The following is an 8618-nucleotide window of genomic DNA, read 5'->3' as shown; positions in this document are numbered from 1 at the left end:
CACAAAACACACCAGGGCACCTAATAATGCTGCCCGTGGCAGGCTTGCTTTTTCTTTAGTCAGAAGAAAAGAGTTTTGAGTTTTGTATTTGACACTTGTGCTGAGCTGTGTTGAGGGGTGTATATGAAAAATACACTGCCCCCAAATCCTGGTTCAATTGCTAGGTATGCACTGGTTATTGACTGGCTAATAAACAGTATAGGGACACACACAGTATCATTTAGAAGGTAGCTGACTTGGATTCAGTAGTCATAGACCTATACTTTCCTCAGAGAGGTCCATACCTGTTACTTAGCATTTGTGGGACCTTGCCAGCTGGAAAGGTGGAATGTCAAATCATTGTCACCAGTCCATAAATTGGTGGGTGTTTATTTTTTTTATTTTTTGACAGTGCCTAATCAGGTTATTTTTAGATTTACTCTAAGGCAGAAAAGAGTTTAACTGTACTAATAAAAGCACTTAAAATTATGCTGTGTTTTAATTTAAGGATAAGCTTTTTCATTAAAATATCTGAGTTTTGCAGAAGTGGTATTGAAGTCAACATTATGTAGTGGTTACCAGCTGCCATTTTTGCCAGACGTCAAGCCTGGAAGGTAAGATTGAATATGTACACATGCATTGTGTAATCCATCAGTGTGTGGATCTTGCCATTAATGCTGTGTGCATATATACAGGAAATTATTCATGTTGCTCAAAGGATGTCCTTTAACAGAGTGCTTATGGTTGTTGTTAAGAATTGCATAAGAAGTTGGTCCCTTGCCAAAAAGAACATGAATTGGTACTCCTTAGACTACTGCACACTTTAATCACATCATACCAAAACATGCTTCCTGCCTAAGAACTGCAGAGCTAACAGAGAAAACCTAGTTATCTCTCGGATATTACCATGTCAGAACAGGGCCCTGTAGCTTCCTGTTGCCAAAATTACTCTTCATCAGAGCTACCTTCTTCAGATGAAGTAAAAGCAACTTCCTGTTAGAACAGACATGAAATAACTGTACTTTGTACTACAGCTTGTGCCTGGTTCAGTCCTTGAGGCAGGGGCACAACTAGCTGGCACTAGCCACTTAATGGCTAATAAATTTTCCAAATTTATAGATATCTGGTAATTTTTTTTCAGTCTTACTAATCTTATGATCTGAAATTTTCACTGATATTTTGTGAAAATGACGTTCCTGATTTGTTGTTACCAGCTCTTTTGTGTGTGGACTTGATTAAAAAAAAGTCCAGGCTTTGTTGTTTCACACATAAAGCAAACTTTTCTGTAAAAAATCAAAATAATTTAGTAGCAAGGCAGTTTTTCCTATTGTGTGAGCAACAGTCATAATCTGAGACCCACTTCTTCCAACAGCACCTTTCTCTGTCTTGCCCAGCCTGCAATGGTTGACCTAGCAGGTCTTTTACTCTCTCTGTACTGTCCACTGCCTCTGCCAGGAAGTCTCTGCAGACAGTGTGGGCATTTTTCTGATCTGAAGATGCTGTAGTAGGAGAAAAGTTTGCCTTATGGCTTATTTCTAAAGAACAGGAACTTTAAAAGGCATGCATGGTCTGTGGTTTGACCTGCATAAAAATGTGACTTATAGAGCATCACAATGAAGGCTGGAAGTTGTAAACCTTGGTGAAACTGTACCAACTTGAATAAAATCTGTGATGTGCACAACTGAAGAGCTGTCTCTGAGCTATGAAGGTAAATGTTCTTTCTTGTCAGATTCCCCCAGTTCCTCTTCTGAAATAAGATCCTTGTTGCTCTTTTACTGTCTCACCCTAATTTTTTTCCCCTTTTACTTATGAGTTTTCAACCTTGCCAGAAGCATCATAGCTCTCCAGGTGTCTAAAGAAGCAAAGGAAAGTCAAATAGATTTTCATTTGCTAAAAACCAGATCTTCATGGTGTGGTCAGAGGGCGACTGTCCATGGATGGTGAAGCAGATGGACAAAGATGGCACTAAGAAAAAAATAAAGGCAGGATTGGCAAACTATATTTTGGTTCAACCTTGTGTTCTGTTACATGCTATAAAATTGGGATGAGCGTGAAAATAACCCTAGAAATTATGTTGTCTTTTTTTGCTTTTTCAATTCACCAGCATCTGGCAATACTCTGTAATGACTATATTTCAGGTACAATGCTTCTGAGGCTAAGAACACACATTTAAGGAGTGGATTTGGGTGTATTAGAAGAGTATTTGCCAAAAGTATCTCATGTTTTTTACTCATTTGGAGATCAAACTGAAGGGGGGGGTTTCATCTCTGGTTTCTGTCATGTCATTACTGAAGTATGTGCTCTCATCTTTAGGTTTCTTCTCGATGTGAGGATATAAATGTTTACATTTGTATGTATTTTTAACTTAAACACCTTATCTTCTCCCAGCCTTTTCATCTTGAGCAGTAACAAGGGGCTAGTTCCACCAGCAAAGTTTCATGTAATATTTTATCAGTAAGGGAAGTTTTAGGACTACAAAAAATCAGATATGGTATAGTCAGTCAATACAATCATGATTTTTTCTTTTAAAGGATTAAATATAAAGAACTTGGTAAGCCCTGTTTGATCTTTGGTCAGAAATTATAAAAACTTTATCGGTTTTGTTTGGTTAGGTTTTGGTTGTTTTTTGGTTTGTTTTTTTTTTAAGTGATAGTAGTATTCCCAGATCTAAAGATATATTCAGAATAAGCAAGAGTCCAAAGAGGCTCCAGAATCTCTGCTGACTCCACCTTGGATGCTATTTTCTGATGCTCTGTGTCTTGCAAGACAGCAGACATTAAGATACAGAATGACTAGGTTGGAAGAGACCTCTAAGATCATCGAGTCCAACCTATGCCCTAACGCCTCAACTAAACCACAGCACCAAGTGCCATATCCAGTCTTTTTTTAAACACATCCAGGGATGGTGACCGCACCACCTCCCTGGACAGACCATTCCAGAACTTAATCACTCTTTCCATAAAAAACTTTTTCCATATATCCAACCTGTATTTCCCTTGGTGCAGCTTAAGACTGTGTCCTCTGGTTCAGTCAGCTGCTGCCTGGTGAAAGAGATCAACCTCCACCTGACTACAGCCACCTTTCAGGGAGTTGTAGCCTAAGTGTTTCTTCCTAAGGAAGCAAACTATATTTCTCTAAAATGAGCTGGTTGATAACAAATAGTGCTTCAGCAAGGAGTTTCTGCAGGTGATTCTGAACAACTGCAAATTACCTGATCCTTGCCACCCTGAGCTTTTCCTGCAGCAAATGTCCTCCATGTTGGTACCTCTTGTTCCCTCCAGTAGCAGCAATAATTGCAGTGTGCTTACATGACTTTCAGCACTGGCTTTTGTGCTTTGGTACCCAGGTCTATGGCAACTGAAAGCCCATCTCCTTTAAAACTCAGCCCATTTCTCCCACTATAAATACTAGCTGGGTATTATTTCCTTTTCAGATTTTCCCCACATATTTTTGTACTTTGTTTTGTTGGTTTTAATCTTTCAGTAATTATTCAAATACCTTTCTGTGTCCTAAGTCTATTACACCTTTTTATATAACAGTTCATAAAGGAAAATATGATTTTTAGATCATATTTTCTGCATACTGATCTGCATTGGAAAAGACATTACCCAAAATGTTGTTTATAAAGTAACTGTTATTTTATGACATGGATGCCATCAAAGATTAGTTCCATAAGAGAAAATGCATTTTGTTAATTAATTAAATAATTTGTATCTCTTGAAAGAATTTTCTTAGTAATATTGTATTTTATCTAAAACAGATACTGTTTTTCATGCACTCCTTTCAAAAACAACCCTTAACATGGTTTTTCTTTAACTCCTGTTTTATTAGACTACAGAATCTTCACTGACTTCTAGAAAGTTGAGCTTTTTAGTGTCTAGAGAGACATTTATGTCAGTTTTTCTTCATAAAGTGCGAGCTAGAAATATCTAGTCTAATATAAATGCTGTAAGTAGTCTGGTTGTAGCAATAGATGGTACAGACCTCTACACAGGCCTATAAATTATGGTGAAAAGATTGGTTTGGGTTTTTTTTTTTTTTTTTTTTAAGATAAAGCCTTTTAAAGCAGGTTATGGTATAAATTTTTCCAAGGAAAGTAAAGTAGGTCTTCTGCTGATAGGAGCTCTTGATTCTTCTAATAATGTTTTAAATTTATGCTATTTGTATAAACTTGTCTTAGTATTTAACTGCTGACTTTCAGGTTTCGTGGTTTACTGCATATCTTTTCAAACCTGTTTCTTCTATCTCTTCATTTTACCATGAAAATTTCGTTTTGAGTATTTTACGTCATTGTTATTTAATATAAATGTTTGATTTACTAAAAAAAATCTAGAATACCTTTCCTCTCTTTTTGGAAAAGGGACATTTTTAGTAATTAAGTGTTTGTTCCTTTTGAAAAACATGTGATGTCCAATTTTTTCTTTCCTTTTGTTTCAAGAAGAAAATAATTAAATTTTAAGATTATAACTTTATGCTGGTTTTTTATGTTGTCTCTCCTGATACAAAGTTCTGCTTGTCTCTGCTCTTCAGAGAGAAAGGAAAGAGAAAACTGACTGAAGGTGTTCTTAAACAGGTAAGTGCCACATTCAGTTTATACTGTTTGATTGAGCTGCATCCTTCCAAGTCTAAGTGAATGTAATTTTGGCACTCCTGACATATATTAGAGGTCTTTTATTCTATAAAACAGGAGCATGTGAGTATATGTTTTAGTTGTTCAAGTACTGCTGCCATTTGCCAAATTATCTAAATATTTCCTATTTAAGGTTTTTGTTCCCATTTGCATTTTCTCCTCAAAGGAAAAATAGCTCATTGTCATAAGCTGTTATATTCACAAGAAGTAAAACAGAGTTGGAATGCCTTCATATTCAGTAACAGAGCAATGTTTGTGGTATTCCCAGTACTGACATTGTCTAGACAGTAAAAAAAAGTTCCCTTATTCTTGAAAATCTTCCTTTCAAGTTCAAGTCTGCATGTCTCATTGTTTCAGAATCAAGTTGCCTAAAACATATTTCCTGTAAGAATGGAAGGAAGCAGTCATACCTGTCACTGCATGGGATGCAGCTCTGTGTAACCAGGGCTTATTAGGGCTTCCTTTCCTGTGCGGCCTCTGTTCCATGCAGCTGCAGCTTCCTGCAGTGTTGGCCGCAAGGACACCTGCCCCAGGGACATGAGCTGGACCAGTGGCCTTTGAGGGGCTTTTAGTTTGATACCAACTGCATGAACTCTAAGGTGACCAGGATTTAGGAATTTCCAATGAGATAATCCCAGGTTATGTGCTATGCTGATGGCTTGGGTTAAAAAAAAACTGATTTAGAACAAGGAAGAAAACGAAGGTTTAATGAATGCTAATTATTCTTCTATGGTTTGTTGTCTTCTGTATCTCCACCTCTGTTATGTAGGATGAGTTATGTGACTGCTCAGTTTCGTAAACATGGTGAGGGTGTAGCTGGATTCTTGAAAGAGGCCAGCAGATCTGACAAACATGGCAAGAATTTACAGCCATCTGTGAAGGCATTTTTTTCATAATGATTTTCGTATATGCATGCGAGATGCATCACATCAGGGCAAAATCTCTTGAGCTCCACTGATAAAACAAAACCATCTCTGTATTCCTTGCTTAGATCTCCTTCATTAAGATGCTGTGGCAAATGCTGTTGGCAACTTCAGCCATCTACAGCCTGACAGGAATAAACTATTTTAGTTCTGTGCTGCAGCTGCTCCAGTACGTTATGAAGTGTACTGTTGTTGCCCTTAGCCTTAAAGAGGCTACGGGAAAGAGGGGGAGGAACTCTTTATCTGGAGTGTAGTGAGAGGACAAGGGGTAGTCTAGGAGAACCTGATGTAGCAGAAGGTGTCCCTGACCATGGCAAGAGGTTAGAACTAGATTCCTTCCCATCTAAACCATTCTGTGATTAAAGCTTTTAAATTTATGTTTCAACCCCTAATACAGTTTGAAAGAAAGTGGTCTTTGTCAGAGTGTAGCCTGGCTATGGACTATGAGACTAAAAGAAACTCAAGTCATGTGTTGGGAAAGATGCTCAATTTGGTGCCTGTTCATGAAGACAGTAAGACACTGATCTAGAAAAGACATAGTTATAAACATGAATGCAAAGTCATGGCTGTGAGAAACTTGCAGTGCTTTAAATATGGGAATACCCAGAATATATCTGTTGTCATGCACAAGAGAACTAAACATGTTGCTAGCCATGGGTGGTCTGAGGAACAAATGAATCCAAATAGTCAAATGTGGGGTGGGTCAAATACCACCCAGTGGGGTGGGTGTTTGAAAAGATGTCTAGGAAACATAGTTCTTATTTCCCTTTGAAAACTTGAACATTCTCCTTTAAAAAATAATTTTCAGCATTGCACTGTATTTCCTGCTTTAGGATCTTTCTTGTGTTTTTTTTCTTCATCTGTTTAGGACATGATGCTGATGAGCCAGCTCATGAGGTTCCCTTCCCAGCCCAGAGAGCTTTTTTTCAGATCATGACACAGAAATACATGGCTGTTCTTGTGCATATCATTGGTGAAAAGAAGTTGGTTTCCTGGGTTTGCTCCCAGATTGGGGCTGTTGGTATCATTTCCCTTGCAGTGTGTACCACAGTGGTGGTAAGAACAGTGTAATGATAGGGAAGCCTAGATATTCATCTGGGTGGAGAAAGCAGAGAGTTGAGGAGTTGCTGATATTGATATTGATATTGATATTGTAGTCCAGCTGAAAAGAAAACAAAAGCAGTTAAAATTATTACATGATTCAACTTGCAAGGAATTTCACAAATTAATCAGCTAATTCCTATTGGGACTTTTTTTTTTTTTTTTGAAACTAGTGATTTAAATTTAGTTGAAGGTCAAGAGTAAAACTGGTTGGGGGTTTTCTCCATACTACAGACAACAATAGTTTTTCCTCCTATTCTCTACTAATTATTTGCTTCCTTTTCACTTCTGCCTTTCTCCCTTTGCATGCAAAATAAAAGCATATATAACAGAAAGGCACTTAGTACGACTAAATAATTCAAGTTCTCTTTTATTTTTTCCCTTAAAGGATATTTTATGAATAAAAATATACATATTTATATGTGTTTTTGTTGCTAATGCTGGGATCTGGGGAGGCAGATCTACACTTTAATTCTTATCAAGAACATTCCCAACTGTATTTTTATAATATTTTCCTCTTATTATCTAATGTAAAAAAGAAAGTGCAGCTTTCTAAAGTAAAATGATAATGTTCTTGATTGTCTAAATTTTACTACATTGCAAAATTACAAAAAAAAAAAAAGATAAATACAAGGCAAAATGGCAAACTGGTATGTATGTGAAATACAAACCACACAGCTGGAACACCCCCTTTTCCTGCCTGTGTAATTTAAGAAAAGCCATTCAGTCAAACAATACAGCATTTTCCATTTGAACTCATAAAATTTGAGTTCATAAAACAAGCTAGCATAACTCTTCCTGCCTTGGGAACACTAGCTGTGAATAACTTCTCCACAGAATAAGGGAAACGTGGAAAGCAAGCGTCACTTGAGAAAAATAGCTCATGCATTTGTCATTCCCACATCCATTTTTGTGACTCATTTATTTTTATGCTGCTGTTTTCCTAAGTGCCTGGAGTGCTATCAGAAAGCTTAAACAAATGACAGCAAGTCCTCTTGCCTTTTTTTTTTTCCAGGAGTGGAGTGGGGAATTGGAGTGACGTCTTATTTGTCCTTACAGAGCTGGATTTTCACTTATAAGGCTTGTTATTGCCAGGTTTAAAAATCTCAGTTATTATTCTTTGCTATTCTTATCATTGCTTTGCTTTCTTTTCCCCAGATGCTGCTTCATTTTGTTGCCTTGTCTCCTTCTTCTGCATCTGGGTAATAGGAAAAGTCAATTAGACTTGCCCTGGCTGTCAGCAGAAAGCAGTAGACAGGAGCCAGCAAAGGAATTCACCACAGCTTTAATGTTAAGCACCCCCAGCTATGTCTGGTGCAATGAAGTCAGAGAGGAGAACATGTTGAAAGAGAGATTAACTGCAGACCCTTCCCCTGCAGCCTTCTAATGTAAAATCAGCTTGCCAAGATTTAAAAGAAGCTAAAACTACATAGTGATATCAGATGTCGAGTAGGGATCAAAAGCACAAATGTGTATTGATGAGTTCTTGCATTGCTACTGACTACGTTGCATCTCATTTGTTGCCAAACCCTAATGACTGGGATGGTTTGTTATGCTTCAGCCTGCACTGTGTTAAGTGCAGTGACAGACTTCAGTACTTCAAAACCAGATAAGAAAGTGGAGCATGTCAGTTGATCATATCTTATATCTCAGAAGGGCAGTAAAGTTTATAGATCTGCAAAGTGCATTTCTACCTTAATGATATATTTTATTATAGGTGGTCCCCAGTTCTAATTAGCATTTGCTGATATATGTGCTAGGGACAATCTTTTTAAAGGTAAAAAATACTACAGATGCCTGTAATTACTTTCTTCCTGCTTATTAGTAAAAACTAATTGCATGTTCACATCTGTGCTTTGTGTGCCAAATATATTTTACCCTTACCACCATATGCATCCTGTTAGCATGGGAGACTACCATGTAATGGCACACACTGGGGACAGCTGCAGCGTGTGGTTTAGATGAACATTGCAGAAAGGTAGAGA

Source organism: Fringilla coelebs, assembly GCF_963513975.1.
Source record: "Fringilla coelebs genome assembly, chromosome: 2".
Classification (NCBI taxonomy): domain Eukaryota; kingdom Metazoa; phylum Chordata; class Aves; order Passeriformes; family Fringillidae; genus Fringilla; species Fringilla coelebs.
This window is presented reverse-complemented; position numbering follows the sequence as displayed.